Genomic DNA, 16,430 nt, shown 5'->3' with positions numbered 1-16,430 from the left:
GGGCATGGGGTTCCCAGACAAAGTCCAGGACGGCTCTGCTAAGTCTGAAATCCAGCGACATGACATGAGTTTTCGGAACACACATCCCATGCAACATTTGGGACATAGTTACACTAAAAATTATTGGTTGTGCATCTGAAATTCAAATTTAACTTAGTGCCCTTTATTTTTCTTTGCAAAATCTGGCCACCTTATTTACGCATAGGCTGTTGACAATCTCTTCTGTTTCCTTCCCTCAAACTTCCAGCAGAAAAGATGAGAACCTGTCTGACCTGCCGAGCCACCTCCCCACCCCCCCCGGAAGAGGGCCCCCTGTAAACTGCATGGCAGCAGCCGAGAAGTTCTGTTGGAACTGGAAATTTAATTAACAAAATGCTAACATGTAATTTTGAGGAGGAGGGGGGAGAAGGCGTTATCATGAAGTTAATAAGAGAACTATTTTAATTACGGTATTTAACAAGTTATGACCATGCCTCTGTGCTCTCTGGGGAAGAATTCACATTGATCAAGAATCTTGGAGCCGAAGAGAAATGTGAGGGGAGCGGAGGTGGACACGTCACTACTCTGTGCTTCCCTGCGCCCATCTGTCGTTAAGGAGTCCTCGGGCTCTGGCTTTTAGGAGCCCCCAAGGAGCCATGTTCTCCTCTCCCATGACTCAGACAAGAAAGCTAAGTGCTTATCTTTTCATGTCAAGCTCCAGCCAAGCAAGATCTGGGAGGCACAAAAATCCCAAACCTGACGTTCAGAGGTTCCATCTGCCTCCGCACACGCTGAGGGTAAAATAGCTGGACTTTCTCCAGCACCCTGACTCCTTCTCTCTGGGACCCTCCTGCTTGCTCATCAGCCCACGTGGCACCTTCTCTGTCCCCCCCCCCCAAAGTGCATCAAACAACAGTATAAGCAACGGGCCTGGATACAGAGGGACAGAGATGGCAACATCTGAGAGGGATGTGGGGGCTGGGATGTGTGGTGTCACAAAGCAAAAAAGGCAACAGTGGCTGGGTCAGATGGCCCTTTGCTTTCCAGGCTACTGCCAAATCCTCCAGTGGTGAGACAGGACCTGTCCTCAGTGCACAGAACAGTGGGTCCTGCTTTTTTGCCAAACCTGAGGAGGGAGGATGAGATTGGTCCCAGGAAGTACGAGGGGTGTGGCCCCAAGGCATGAGACAAGCCAGCCTAGGGACAGAGGTAGCCTTGGCTTTCCCTGTCACTGATCCTGAGTCTCATGACTCCCAGGCATTTTGTCCCAGGAGTAGGAGGGACCTTTGTGGGGAAAAAGGCTGGCAGAGTTCAACCTGAGAAAGTGGCCATAGAAGAGGGGAAGATGCAAAGAGATTGGTCAAGACAAGGAAGCTGACAAAAGATTCTGCCCTGGGTCTTTCCCCTTCTATCACCAAAAGATGAGCCAGGGTGACCAAGGGTCAAGGGTCAGGCCTTAAGGGTGAGGGTGTCTGCACATGGGGAGACGTCCAGCATAGGTATTGGAGTCTGTACAGAATGAACAGGAGAGGATGGTAAGGGTGATGAGATTTTGGTTAGATACAAAGGGAGTATCAAATGGGAAAATACGGGGTAGACCAAAGTAGGTTTACAGTTGTAATACAAATAAATAATACAATAACTAGTAAATAATACAATAATTACTACATAATATAAGAATAAACTGTTTTGTGTATTCACAACTGTAAACCTACTTTTGTCAAGCCCTATATACTAAGGATAATGGAAACCAAATTTTTCATTGTTAGAAAATTACCAGTATAGAAAGAGAACAAACTAGAATGAACCCTGTGATAGTGGATAAAATTGGAGATGATGTAAACTCATGGATTTCAATCTATGGATAGATACAAAAATAAATATGGATGTCATATGAGCATGTGTGTGTATTGTACACATTCCACATATGTACACACACACAATCCACCAGGAGGGGCTGGGAGCAGCAAACTGTCAGTAGTGTTGAGCACACTTAGTTCCCAGATCTGTTTTCTACACAATGTTCTCCACCAAAGGAAACCAGGGGTCCTTGGAGAAATAGCTGAATTCAGGGCTGGGCAGGGAAAGTACAAGATGAGCCTGGACTAGTATATTGTTCCATAAATTAAGATGATGAAGACATGTAAAAAGGACTCAAAGTCAGCTTAAAGGAGCTCCCAGTTAGCCAGGCCTGGAATGATTTGAGCAATAAAATTAATGAAGTAATGGTTTCACTAATAAAAATAAGAATCCACAAGTCTATATTGATATAAATAAATACATTAACAACTTGATAGGAAACAGTATTTGCATGGTCTCAAAATGCTTTCCCACACAGGACAAATATGAATTACATGGGAAAAAGGGATAGTAGCTATGTGATGGAGAAGTATGGCCTGCCCACCCTAATCAAGAGCTCAGATTTGTGAACCACATGCCAGGATGTTAGAACACAGGTGATATGCTTACCAAATATGCAACACTTAAATATAACCACAAAGACTCATCAGACCAACTAAAACTGAACAATATTCCAATAATTATTGGGCTAGTCTTAAAATTGCCAGTGTCAGGATGGAACTGCCTATGACCCAGTGATTCCACTTATGGGAATATATCCAAAGAAACCTGAAACACTGATTTGAAAGAACATACGCACCCCTATGCTCCTTGCAGCATTATTTACAACAGCCAAGATCTGGAAGCAGACCAAGTGCCCATCAGTAGATGAGTGGATAAAAAAGCTGTGGTACATTTACACAATGGAATAATATGAAGCCATATAAAAGAAGGAAATCTTACCTTTTGTAGCAGCCTGGACAGACCTGGAGAGTATTATGCTAAGTGAAATAAGCCAGTCAGAGAAAGACAAATACCATATGATTTCACTCATATGTGGAATCTAATTAACAAAATAAACTGATGAACAAAATAGAAACAGACTCATACATACAGAGAACAGACTGACAGCTGTCAGAGGGGAGGAGTCTTGGTGGGAGAGGCTTGGTGAGAAAGGTGAAGGGATTAAGAAGAAAAAGGCACTGACGACAATACCGTGATTGCCAGAAGGCAAGGGGAATGACAGAAGATGGAAGAGGACAGAGGGGGAATAAATGGTGGTGGAAAGAGACTTGACTTCGGGTGGTGAACGCATGATACAGTGTGAAGATGATATGTTATAGAACTGTACACTTGAAATCTGTATGATTTTATTAACCAGTGTCATCCCAATCAATTCAATAAAAACGTGAAAGAAAGAAAGAAAGAAAGAAAGAAAGAAAGAAAGAAAGAAAGAAAGAAAGAAAGAAAAAAGATGAACAAATGACAAGAATAAGCATTTCAGAAGAATCTACCAAATGGAAAAATAAATATGTATAAAAAAGGAAACCCATTAAAAAATAAAATAAATTTCCAATGCCATGAAAGTCAAGGAAAGACTGAAACACTTTCTTTGTTCAGGTTCAAAGGCGGCTTAAAGAGATGTGACAGCTCCGTGACAACTGGATCCATTATTGGAACGATTTGAGAAACCTGAAGGGGGGCCTAGCTAAGTGAGAGGAATGTGTGTCAGTGCTGGGGCTGTGATGGCTGGATCGTAGCTATGTGGGATGTAGGTGTGCATACGTACTATGTAGGAAGTATGCTCTTTGAATGACATACTGACATTTTTACATGAGTGGGGCATTGTGTTGAAAACTTACTCTCAAGTAGTTTATGAAGAAAAATGTCCTTTGTACTGTATTTGCAATTCTTCTGTAAGTCGGAGGTTGTTGCAAAACAAAAACCTAAAATAAAAATAAAAAGACCAGGTAAAGAGACATAATACAGATATTGAAATGTTATAGTAGCCAAAGGGCAAGTGGATCAGGGATTCTATCATGACCAAGAGGTTGGTTACAGTGGACTGGGCCCAGACTTGAATTGGGACTGCAGGCTCGACTGTGCAACCTCATGTCAGTGAGGCACAGAGGAAATGCATAAGTTTCCCAAGTGGGTGCCCAGCTCCTCCCCTGCAAAAAGTATGTGATAATCGATAATCGGTGAAGCCAAAGCTATCATCTTGGCTCACATTCATCGTGCATGTGCATCCCCCTGCCTGCACCCTTGACCCCATCAGCTGGTTCCTGGGGAGGGCTTTGCCTCTCACTTCCTACATGTGCTTTTTCTCCCAAGCCTGGCTGTTCCCCTGGGTTCTGCAGCTCTTTCTCCCACCTGAACACCCTGCCCACTCCTCTCCTCTCTCTACAGCCCAGTGGCCCTTAGTCCACTGGGGCTATGAGCTGAAAGTGTGACCCTCATTTGTCCAATATCAGTACACCTTCTAGCAGCCATGGTTCAGATGCCTCTCAAGATTTGTCTAATCCCTCTCCTTGGTATTTGGGTCAGTGCAGGTGAGAGAATGGGGAGACCCAGGTACTGGGATGGAATGGCTTTGCCCAGGCAGCCAGTCCCATGTCAGTCTAATGTGTTTGAGAAATAGAAGTTGGACTGCTTCCTACCTGAAATACAGATGCACACACACCAGACTATCTCACCTAAGTACTTATTCATATCAATCTTTTCTGATCAATGGTTAATGAAGCTCAGAATACACCAAAAGCCCACTCTTTCCCCACTTTAGTTTTGAGAGGGGACAGATCCAACAGAAAACAGAAGGGGAAATGCCTAGTAGACCAGTTCAGGTGTCTTTATAGAATTCTGCAAGAGAGGGAGGAATGTCAACTACGCTTTCTCTCCAATGCTGAGCCATGAGCCATGCCAATAGTAAGAGATGGCTCACATCATATAACATGGCCCTGGCCCCCAGCTCCATGTGACACCCTGACAAACCAAACATGACACTGCCAGGTTCATTATCTGCCACCGGCACTGCTGAGAAGCCAACTCTCACAAGAAATAAGAATTTGCTTAAGAGTGAGGGAGATCAGCCCAAGGGTCCCAGCAAAATTTATAGTTTAGCCTTAAGTAACAGGTGTCTGCCATCCTTCTTGTAAGGTGTTGCTCCATTAAAGAGGATGACAGTGATCATCCAACTAAGGCACATAAATGTTAGATGACCAGCCCAAACTTGTATTTAGAGACTGGGTCAGTTAGGATGTTTCTGGTCATGAAAAGAAAAGCCAGCAAAGAATAACTTTTTAAAATGAGAACATTTAATTATGCTACAGAACAAGAGGTCTGAAGGTACACCCAGGGTGAGTTAATTGTATTCACTCTCCCTCATGATCACAAAATGGCCACCACAGCTCCAAACATCAAATCCTGTATTAAACACCTATCATCTGTCAAGCCCTGTACAAGGATGAACTAAACAGGTGGGACCCCTGACTTCTTATGTCTTACTGTCTATTGTTAATCCAGAGACTGTCTTGGAACATGTCCACTTACAGTGATTCCAGATCCCTTCAATTCTGCTTTAATAAAGCGACTTTGAAGTAGTCAATCTGTACTCATATATTTCAAAACTCAAAGGTAGTTTCAAAGCTGACATATCTGGACTTTCTTTGCTTCAGGATCCCAACTTTCCAACTCCTTGAAGAGGTGATGTTGATAACTGAAAGATGGTACAAATAGAAAGCAACTGGCCCCATGCCTGAAACATGGTGAATACTGAAAAGAAGCTCCCATGGTCCTTTCTTGACATGTGAGGCTCCTGACCACCACTGCCATGTCCTCTCCCCATCCCCCGCCCATCCCTGCATTTCAGGAAGGAGGCTCTGTGGCCAGGCTGCCTAGTGACAGGATGGACTAGGATTTATAGAGAGCCTTCTCTCCCCGTCTTCAATTGCCCTACATGGGCACCTGAGCATGGTTTGTACTAGGTCCTGGTCATGAATAATTTTGTGCAGAGGAAAAAGCTGTCCCACAGCTTCAGGAACCGCTTTCTAATTAGTTCAACATCTCAGAGATAACATGCCCTGACATCAAAAGATGGGGAGATTGATGTCTGTGTGGGTGGGAGTCAAGAAAGAGTCTTTTCTTAATTGATCAATTTCTATATTCCAGTTTCTTGGCCACATGTAGTCAAATTTAATCCTCCTAATAATCAAACAAAGGAGGTTATTATTTCCTTGAAGAAACCTGGAGTCAGAGAGGTTTGATGATTTACCTGAGGCTACACAGCTAGTGGTAAAGCCAAGATTAAACCCAGATGCTTAGGACACAGTTCTTTTTCTTTTTACCATCCATGCTGCCTTTATCACAGGGGGGCAATGGGTGAGAGAAAAGGGCTCAGCGTAATGTGTTCTTGTCACAGTTATTCAAGCCTCAAGATATCTGCTTCAAAGTGATGGGCAAAAGAGTTTCCTCCATTCATTCAATAAATAATTTATTCGTGCAACAAACACACTTGTCATCTGCTATGGTGTGGAAGAGTTTAGCGGATTCTCAAATCAATAAGACACAGTAGAGGTCTCACGTCGAGGGACCTCCCACCTAGGTAGGTGTCAGATTGGAAGGAGGTAAATGCATATGTAGACCATTCTTTTTTAAAAAGTGGAAGTGGAAAGAGAACCAAGCATGCTTCCTTCTGGAATGAAAACTACAGAGATTTTTTTTTTTTAGTGAGAGAAGACTTTCCAAGCAGAAGGTATTGTTATGGCACTGCCTCATCTGCATAAATAGCAACAGAGTTGGAAGGGAGAAAGAAGAAGTCATGATTTGATACCTCTTGTTGCTGTGCAGGAAAAACATTCCCTCCTGATTTTCATATCACTCTGCCAAGTGGGAAAATTCCCCTCCATGTCCTTCTATCACATCTAAATGCCAAATCTGCAGAGGGTGTGCATCAAGGAGGCCCGTGTTGACCTGACTCTGCTGAAATAGGTTAAATGTGACAGGAGGGGCCAAGTGGAGAGGAAGAAGGGGATGAGTGACAGACTGAGGGCAGTACTTTGGTAGTGTCATTTTGGGCAGGTCAGTGACACTCTTGTTGAAGTTTCCACTTCTCTGTATGCTGGAAATAACTAGCTTTGTCTCCTTTGCTATGGAAATCAGCAGAGGTCCTCTGGCCTGGCAGAACCAGGCAGTGAAACAGAACGAATGGATCCTCTCTGCCCTTCACCCGTTTTGTATAATAGATCACGTTTATCAAGACTTCTGCCATTAGATTTGTGAAGGCCTTCATCGCTACTATGAAGCTTATCTCTTTGAGTTTTTAGGGCCTTCAGATTTTCCTTGCAGTCTTATGGCCTTTTCCCATGACAACCCTGTAACTGTCCCAGAGGTGGTCAATGTCCAGCAGACTCTATGGCTTTCTGGTTTTTTGACCTCAATTTCAATGCTTTTTCCACCGTGTTTGCTCTTTACCAATGCACTCCACAGCCACCTCTTGGACTGGCCATTGCTGCAAACAGTCCCACCTCTGACATTTATAACCTAAGTTCACTGACACAATGTCCTATCCTTCCAGCTCTTTCCCCTTGCCCATTCTCTCACCTCATCATGATCTCCAGACTCTGGACTCCTCCCTTTGCTCCCAGTTTGTCATCTTCCTCCAGTGTCATTTTCTTCCCAATTAAACCCACTTTGCCGTGGTTGCTCTCAGGTCAATAACTGAAGCAACACTGTTTGTCCTTCTACTTCCTACCCTGCTTTGGACAGGCCAAGCAAAGGTTTGCTTGCTCCCACATCTGGATGGCTGTGTACTACCAGAGAATTGCTCACAGACCCTTACAAGGTGCCAACAGCCAGTCTTGGACACTTCCCTCAGTGCTTAGCAACCCTCCTATAGTCTTCTCATCAACTACACCCCCCATTTTCCTCAGCAGCAATGCCAAATTTCAAACCCTTTCTGCCATCTTTCCTAATAAAGATGTCCTTGTTTCTTATTTCACTGGAAAAAAAAAAAGAGGCAATCAGATGTAAACTTTCTCACTCAGGACCCAACCCTACCTGCATTCCTACTTCCTCCCCCAGGTCTCTAATACAAATTGTCCCTTCCTTTCTAACCAAGGTGAATCCATGCCCTATGCCCATTACTCCCTCAAATAATTGGCCCCAATATTTCCTGCATTTTTTATTTTTCTCTCCATTGACTTCTTCATCTCAGTCTACTAACATACTGAAATGTGTTCTGTCTTAAGAGTCTGCTAGCCTCTCATCCCCCTAAACACTATTGTACCAATCCATCATCTATCTATGTATCTATCTATCCATTTATCAATCATGTTTACAATATTATCCATGACCTCCTTCTTTAGCTATTGTCCCATTTCCATTTCAGACACTCTCCACTATCTCCTAATCCCCTCCCTTTTTCTCTTATTGTTCTTCCTTTGCCCTAACATGAACTTCTCTTTCTCTACCCATTTCTTGAATACTGGTATTTCCCAAGACTCAATTCTCTTATCACTCTACATCCTTGCCCATGGGTAACTTAACCATGCCAATGCTTAAACCACCACCCACATGCTAATGACCTCTAAATGACAGTCCCCTCTCCTGAGTTCCATACTCCAAAGCCAGCCGCCTGCGGGGCATCTAAACCTGTGGCAGATACCAGCCAGCAGTATCCATGCCTGCTGCAGATGCTCGTCGAAACATGAGAAAAACATACACAGAGACAACCAGGTCCTGTGGGGAAATAGGGATGGAACGGCCACTCTCTCTAGTGGAGAGAGTGCCCCGTTTCCATTCCCAAGCAGATTTTTATTAAGAATACAGACTTAGTTTGTGGATTCACAGTCTGGCAGAAAAGATCAGAAGAAATAGGTGATTTTCAAAGGTGCAGACAGAACCCCCACTGTGATTCTGGGCAAAGTTTGGAGTTTTAACATTTGAAAGGTCTATGGGGCTCAAAGGGCTAGTTTTGGTTTCCTGTCTGTGCCTTCAAATTCTAAATCAATAACATCCTCCAGCAAACAGATCTCACGGGATTTTGCATATTCTATGTCCCAGGCCTGATTACCCTGGGGGTCTGCCGTCTCTGGGCTGCACTGCCCCTGCTATTTCCACTGGCCTAAGTCAAGCAGAGGAGACAAAGGCAGCCAGGAGACTTGAATTTCTCACAATTTAGAACAAGGACTAAGGCTTTGACAAAGCCGAGGGGGCAGGGGTCGATGTTGATCACCCCTTCATTTCCACAGCCTCTGAGTCTCTTCCCAGAGGCCTCCTTGTGATCATGCCTGTCTTAGGCGATTCCCTCTGTGGGAAATCTTACCCATCATTGGCTAACTGATCAAGCCTAGGAGGCCAGGCACAGAACAGGCAGCATTCATGCCAGGGGAATAAGTTTTGTCTCCTTAGTGGCTCCTGGTCCAGAGGTCTTTCACTCAGCCTAAGTCACGGGGGGTTACAGCTTTCTGAGACCAGGCAGGGTGATCCCCAACATAAACCTAGACCTCTCATGAGCATCTCAGACTCAGCATGTCAATAACTCCTCTCACCATCCAACCCCTCCCAACTGCTGGCTTTTCTGATCTCCTTATCTTTGAGAACAGAACCACCAACCAGTGGCCAAAGTCAGAATACCAAAAACCATGCTGAATGTTCCCCTTTCTCTCACATTCACATGTAATTAAAAAGTAAGTCCAGCCTTAGCTGGTATGGCTCAGTGGGTTGAGTGATGATCTCAAAGGCTGCCAATTTGATTCCTGGTCAGGACACATGCCTGGGTTGTGGGTGAGGTCTCCAGCTGGGGTACATGCAAGAGGCAGCAGATTGATATTTCTCTTGCACATTGATATTTCTTTCCTCTTTCTCCCCCCTTGCCCCCTCTCTAAAAAATGATTAAAATCTTTTAAAAAATTAAGTGCAGTTCATCTCACCTCCCCCAAATCTTTCAAGTCACTTGCCCCCTTTCTATCACCACTTGCCTATCACTAGTCTCAGCTTCCCTTGCCTCAAATTTTGAAAATGCACTTATCTGGCCTTCCTGCCTCCTGCCTAATTCCCCTATAACACATTCTCTGCATGATCCCAGAGTCATCCTCCTAACCTGCAAAAATGATGGTCTCATCTCCATGCGTTCAACATTCTTCATTGGCTCCTTACTGATGAGAGGATAAAACATTCCCTTCTTTTCAGGAGCTGTAAGACTTTCTGTGATCTTGGTCCCTTCACTCCTGGCCAGCCTCATCTCTCATCCTGGATCTCTCATCCTGGATCCTTCAGGCACCTGTACTTACTCACCATCCTGGAAAAGCCTGTACTCTGACTACCTCACTGCCTCCACACGTGGCTTTTCATGTGTCTGAGACAGCGTATCTCCAGTCCCCATCTCCCCTGCCCCTTGTTTGTCTTGGCAGTCTTTGCCCCAGTACCTCCTCTCCTGTGAAGTCTCTCACAACCACACGGGAAGATTTGGTGTCTCCATCACATTCTGTCAGGGTCATTTCTCTGTCCTTCTCTTCCCTTCAAGGGAGGAAGCACTTTTTTTCACCTTTCTAACAGGCTAGATTAGGTGTTGTGAGTGCTCATATAACTGTGTTGAGTCAATACACGAATAAATGAAATAAAAGAGGAAATACCATCCCCAGTCTCTAATCTTACATATATACAACTGAAAACAAATGTGCCATTAGAAGAAAAGAAAAGGGGGTGGCATCAATAAATGCAGCCAGGTCCATATATTAAGGGTTTTTGCAAAAAAAAATTATCCTGCAAATTGGATTATATAACTAATATGGGATATCTATAAGTAGAAGACTCTTTGCTGTGCATGAGTTCATATTATTTGAAGTACGGGATAGTTGATATCAAATCATCCAGCAAACGCATGGTGTGTTCACCACATGCTAATCCCCTTGAGCCTCCTTGAGGCTCCCATTTTCCCATCATCCTGGGAATGAAGGGCCTGCCTTTGACCATCTGGTTGTTGAACTGTGGCTTCTGGAGCAGCTAGGTCTGCACCCCAGAGAGCAGATGAGCCCCCTGTGCCCTCCATGGCTGCTTTAGCAGACCCTTTCCCCTATGACTTTAAATTTCCCGAAACTGATTCTTCCTGTTGGTCTTGGCAGGAATCAGCAGTTGCCTCAGTCCACTGGAGATAAAAGGGTGGGGCCAGGGTGGCCAGTTCAGCCCCTGCTGCCCACAGCTTCTTGGGTGTATGATTGAGCAACAAGGCCGGGTCTGGAGAACAGGCATGCATGAGGGAGCTGGGCAGGAAGGGGTGCTCCCTGATGCTAGTCTGATCTTCCAGCTTCTAAGATATTTTGCTTTCTTCAAGCCTGTAGACATACAAGGCTCCTGGGAACCAAGCCAGGCTGATGAGGGTAGTAAGAGAGAAATGGCTTCAAGAAGAGAAAAAGAATTTTATCATGTCACCACTTACAGTGCAAGAGTCAGGAAATGTTTCACACCATTGCATAGAATTTAGGGTGGGCTTGCAGTCAAGGAACTGACTTCATTGGATAACTTCATAGACAGTACCCTCCCACTGTCTACCTCCCAACTCTGCACTCCCCTTCTCCTTCCATCCATTCTTCATGCCCCAGACACACCAAACAGTCTTAGAATTCAAAAATGTCTAAACTGGAACTCTTCCATTCCCTCCCCAAGCCACTGTCAAACCATTGTTTGGGAATGACCAAGGGCAAGTACCACCTTCTTGGTGAATTCTCTTTCAAATTACCAAGCCTGAAACTAGATTTTTCTTCATTCCCCAAAGTCACCAGTACATGCTTATGTGCCAGGCAAACTAGCACAGACCCACTGATCCAGGACTCCGAAAGTAGCAGGCCAGGGCTAAAAGATACTTGTTTTCTACTCTCTCAAGCCAATATCACCATGTGTTGTTGGTAAGTGGGCCAAAGAGCAGTGAATCTTGCTTTAGGCAATGGGCTCACAGTGCAGTGTACAGATGATGTTTTATTGAGCGGTATGCTTGAAACCTGCATGGTTTTGCCAACCAAGGTCATCACAAGGAACTCAGTTTTTAAAAAAGAGTAGTGAATTTTGTTATGGCCTCTGAAGACTTTGCTTAACAAAGTATAATCCTAGAAACGAATCCATTGAATACTTATATTAGGCACTGCATTGGCACTTAGCATGAATTGTGTCATTTAACACTCTCAGCAGATGTTTTGTCTCTCTTTACAAGAAAACTATGGAAGAAAAGGAAGCTTACCCCCCTGCCTCTGACCCCTGCAGCCATCCCCACACATGCAGCGATGATGTGGAACATGGACCTCCTAAAGCTGGTCCCCACAGGCTCCTTGAAGACTCTTCACTTCCTCCCAAACTGGGTATCATCTCAGTCATTACTGGGCTCCGAACTCTTCCAAAACATCTGATCTCTGCCTCTCTGGACAGCACCTCCTACCGAGTCCCTGGGAGCATGCACTCACAGCCATGAGATGGACTGGCTCAGGGGGAGCTAAGGGGGAGGAGTGGCTGAATCAGAAGCTCATTGCCATCTCGCTGGTTTGAACAGACCTCTCTCCTGCTGTTTGGATGGTAGGTCTTAGGAAAAATCATCCCCACTGATTTGTCTGCAGCTTCCCTCTGAGCTCACTTTCAGATTCCAGTCCTTTCTCCATCCCCTTGTCCCCGCCCCATCCCCATCCTCCAGCCTGACCTCCCTCTCCCTTTCTCATTCACTAGCTCTTGTCCTGTCAAGCAGACAATGGGTTAAACACCCCCAGGATGGAGAGACCAGGTCATAGAAACGCAGGTGCTAACAGGGAAAGTGTAGGCTGGAATCTAGAATGATCTGTCACCACTCCAAGAGCTTCTTTGGGTGAGGAGTGATCACAGACTTTGCTAAAAGTCTCCAGGTGAAAATTCTATAAATCTAGAAACTGTAAAAGTCAATGGAAATTTAATTAAATGAGTTAATACATGTAGAGGGCTTGGGACAATGCCTGGGACATAGTGAGCTACATAAACACTTTGAAATGAGTCAGAATTTGGGGAAATATACATTTCAATGTCACAGCAGTTTAATATATTCCAGAATCCTTGCAAAGGGTTATTTGACCTTGGGTCTATGTATTCTAAGTCCCTGCTCTCTCGACCACTAGTCCTACGGCCTTTCCTCTCCTTTATTTCATTTCCTTCTTCCTCCTCTTTCTCCCAAAGAATCTGTGAGTTTGCCTCCACGGCCTGAGATCCCTATGTTTTGTTCTTGCCATCCCGTCTCATTCTCAAACCCAGTAAAAACCCTTGATTTTCCTAAACCTTATGTTGGTGTGGTTCATATGGTCTTTCTTATCGCCTTGGCAGTGAGCATACTGGCTTCATTATAATAACCACTTAGTGCTGTAGCATCAAGCTGTAATTCCAGGAATGCACTGGAAAGCCCATGCAAAGTAAGCTTTCCTCTCCCAAACACACTGGTGAGGGTTCTTTTTCTGGTTGGCTTTTCAGCCAAAATCTTCTCTAGAAATCTCACAGAATAGGGTCAGAGTTGTGGAAGAAGGTGAGTCCTGATAGTCTAAACGTCCTCATTGGCCCTGCACCAGCCCACTGCTGCCATTTACTACCGGCAAAAAATGCAGAGTTCTTTGCTCCAAAGCAAATCATCATTAGTGTCCTTCAGAATCATGACTCAGAGAAGATAGATGGAAAACAGGCAAGAATGCTTTTCTCTTTTTAATGTTTCAGGGTGAAGGAATGAATGTGGCTAAGAACACTGGGAACTTTCCTCACCCAAATGTGCACAGAACCCCCTACTGGAGGCAGACCTCCCGACTTTGCTCATTGTTTAAGGATTCTACCTGGTCCTGGCTGCACTGAGTTATAGCTCAGATCCTGTCCAAGGCCCTTCTGTTCGCCAGGAGGAGGGAGTGACAGACGCCGCTCTCCTGAGGCATGATGAAAGATATGAGTCAGAAGAAGTGGGAAGAAAACTGGCTCGAGGTCCAGGGGCCAGTGTGCCAGCAGCTGGATGGGGCTGAAGGAAGAGGAGGGGGGTTCCTCAGGGAAAACATGTCACTGTCTCCAGTTGCCTTCTTCTAACCCACTCAGATATTTCAGAAATATGCCAGATACAGACAGGTCAAGTCTGAGAACCAAAGAGCCATCTCCAGATATGTACTGAGTGTTTATTCGGTGTCTCCTGCTATTCTCAATGCTGGGCTGACCAATGGGCCAGGGCAGGTTGGATGAGGATGATGAAGCAAAGGTGATAATCTGGCTTTGGTGTGGCCATGCCCTATAATGTCCAAATGAGAGCAGATCTTAGAAACCACTGATTTGCAAATAAGCAAATCAAGACTCAGAGAGGGCAAAACATCCAAGACACACAGCTCCCCAGCTGGCTGGTACGACTTTTGAGACAATGAGAACAGGGCAGAAGGTCTAGTGCATGAACCCTCCAGAAGCCAGCCCCAGAGGAGGGACACTGACCTTACTGTGGGTCTCCACCATGTTGTCACCTGTGGGTGGTGTGATGGACACGCAGATGACTACTGTCACCATCCTCCCACCTTGTTGTCATGTTTCAGGTTAGAGCCCAGAATCTGTGATTGATAAGCCCCCAATCTAAAGAAAATCAAAGAAAACCAAATTAATGTTCTGATGCATAGCTGTGATGAAAGTTTTTTAATCAAATACGACAAGACCTGTGAATCTTTTGGCTATATATATTTTTTCATTGAAAGAGAAAGAGACCCACAGCTGATGTAAACACTGCACCATCTACCTCAGTGTCTTGAATAAGCAAACAATGGGATAAACAGTCTATGGTCCCTCCAGCCAATAGAATATTAGTGAATGCTAAGAAGAAATGAGCTGTCAAGCCATGAAAAACCATGGAGGAAATTTAAATGCCTACTAGTAAGTGAAAGAAGTCAATCTGAAAAGGCTACATACTGCATAACTGTCTATACAGCATTCTGGAAAAGGCAAAACTATAAAGACAGTAAAGGATCAGTAGTTGCCAGGGGTTCAGGGGAGGGAGAGATAAATAGACCAAACAGAAAGGATTTTCAGGGCAAGGAAATTACTCTGTATGATACTTCATGGTGGACACATACCATTATATACTTGCCCAAACCCAAAGGAAGCACACCAAGAGTGAACCCTAAGGTGCACTATGATCTTTGGCAATATGATGTGTTGATGTAGGTTCATCAGTTGTAACAAATGCCCCACCCTTGTGGGGACTTTGACAGAGGGGGAGGCTGTGCATGTGTGGGGGGAAGGGGTATATGGGAAACTTCTGTATCTTCCTCTCAATATTGGTGTGAACCCAAACTCACCTGAAAAATACATTCTTAAAATAAAATAAAAAAAAAAACCATGGTAGCAAGAATCCAATTCAACCAACTTTTATTGACTTGCTAATTTCACCAAAATCATTTTTTCTCTCCCTGACCTTTGCCAGTTTCACCTGTCACAATGTCCTGCTTCCAGTTTTATTTTGTGGGGATACCCAGAAAAATAGCAAGTGGCCCTTGATCCTAGGATTTGTGTTTTCAAATTGTGGTGCCCACATTTGGACAACCACAATCACTGGCAGTTCTTGTTAAAAATGCACATTTTGGGGCCTTACCCTTGCCCTCTAATCCAGACCCTCTACCTGTGGGGCCAAGGACTCTGCATTTTCACAACTTCCCCACATGATCATCATGCACAGTACAGTTTGATGCCTGGAACAGGAAAAGCCTCTGGGAGGAAGGATGCCAGCAGGATCGTTATGCCCTCAAAATTTATCATCTCAGATGGGTAAGAATAAACACAGGAAGGACCACAGCCAACAGGTTCGGAACAACCATCAGGTCGGCAAACACACATGCACTGTGGCTTTCCCCTCACAGCCCGTGAGCTCCTGGATGACAGCAGTGTCAGCCTCTTTCCTGGTCATCCCAAGCACCTGGCCCAGGGGACAGGCTCAGTCAGTTGGTGCCAAACAGATGACTTGGGCTTGTCCCATAGGAGACACAAGTAAAGATCTAGCAAAGCTTTCCCAAACCTCGCCCAGGTTATCACTCACCCCCTCCTCTGAAATGTGCAGCATTTCTGCAGGCTGGAAGCCAAGCACACCAGGCTGTGGAATTGCAGGGTGAAACCGGAATGAAGCCTGGACATACATGCTGGCTGCTAAGCAGAAATGGCCCTAGGAAACGGTTTTACCTTCTGGAAACCAGGAATATTCTGTTTCCAGAAATCACAGCTCCAGGGAGCCCTGCTTGCCCCGGGTGGTGGTGCTAGCATCGCTGTTTCCAAGAAACCAAACTAAGCAGCTAAACAGACACCAAGGTCTCAGAGAGGGAAGCACTTGGAGGAAAATGCACCTGGAGGGGGCTGAGCCCCACAAGGCTGGGACAGGGCCTCCTTGGCCCTGTGCGGGGTATAAATGAAACAGTGAGTGCATCCTGCAGAGATCGAGATTGGCTGTCCCCACAACATTTGCTCACAAGTGTTGGAGCACCCCGAATGCCATCCGTGAAGATGATTTTTCTTACTTTACCTATTCTTTTAAGTTTAAAGTGCTCCTGGAACTGCTGTAACTTGACTCCTTCTCAGATATACACTACTTACATATTAGTTTGCTAGGGTTGGTGAAC

At 44.9% G+C, this 16,430-nt stretch overlaps 1 long non-coding RNA gene across 1 annotated transcript; it reads right to left on the bottom strand.

The window, feature by feature from the left end:
• Positions 1-2,571: 2,571 nt before the first annotated feature.
• Positions 2,572-14,919, bottom strand: LOC118502313. The gene is made up of 3 exons (XR_004905023.1): positions 14,751-14,919; positions 7,187-7,193; positions 2,572-2,582 (listed from the first exon to the last, which is right to left on the bottom strand). It is a non-coding gene; the product is annotated as an uncharacterized LOC118502313 (long non-coding RNA).
• Between the last annotated feature and the right edge of the window lie 1,511 nt (positions 14,920-16,430).

The sequence above is a fragment of the Phyllostomus discolor genome, chromosome 8, assembly GCF_004126475.2.
Source record: "Phyllostomus discolor isolate MPI-MPIP mPhyDis1 chromosome 8, mPhyDis1.pri.v3, whole genome shotgun sequence".
In the NCBI taxonomy this organism is placed as follows: domain Eukaryota; kingdom Metazoa; phylum Chordata; class Mammalia; order Chiroptera; family Phyllostomidae; genus Phyllostomus; species Phyllostomus discolor.
The sequence above is the reverse complement of the archived record's forward strand: the minus strand, read 5'-3'. Positions and strand labels throughout refer to the sequence as shown.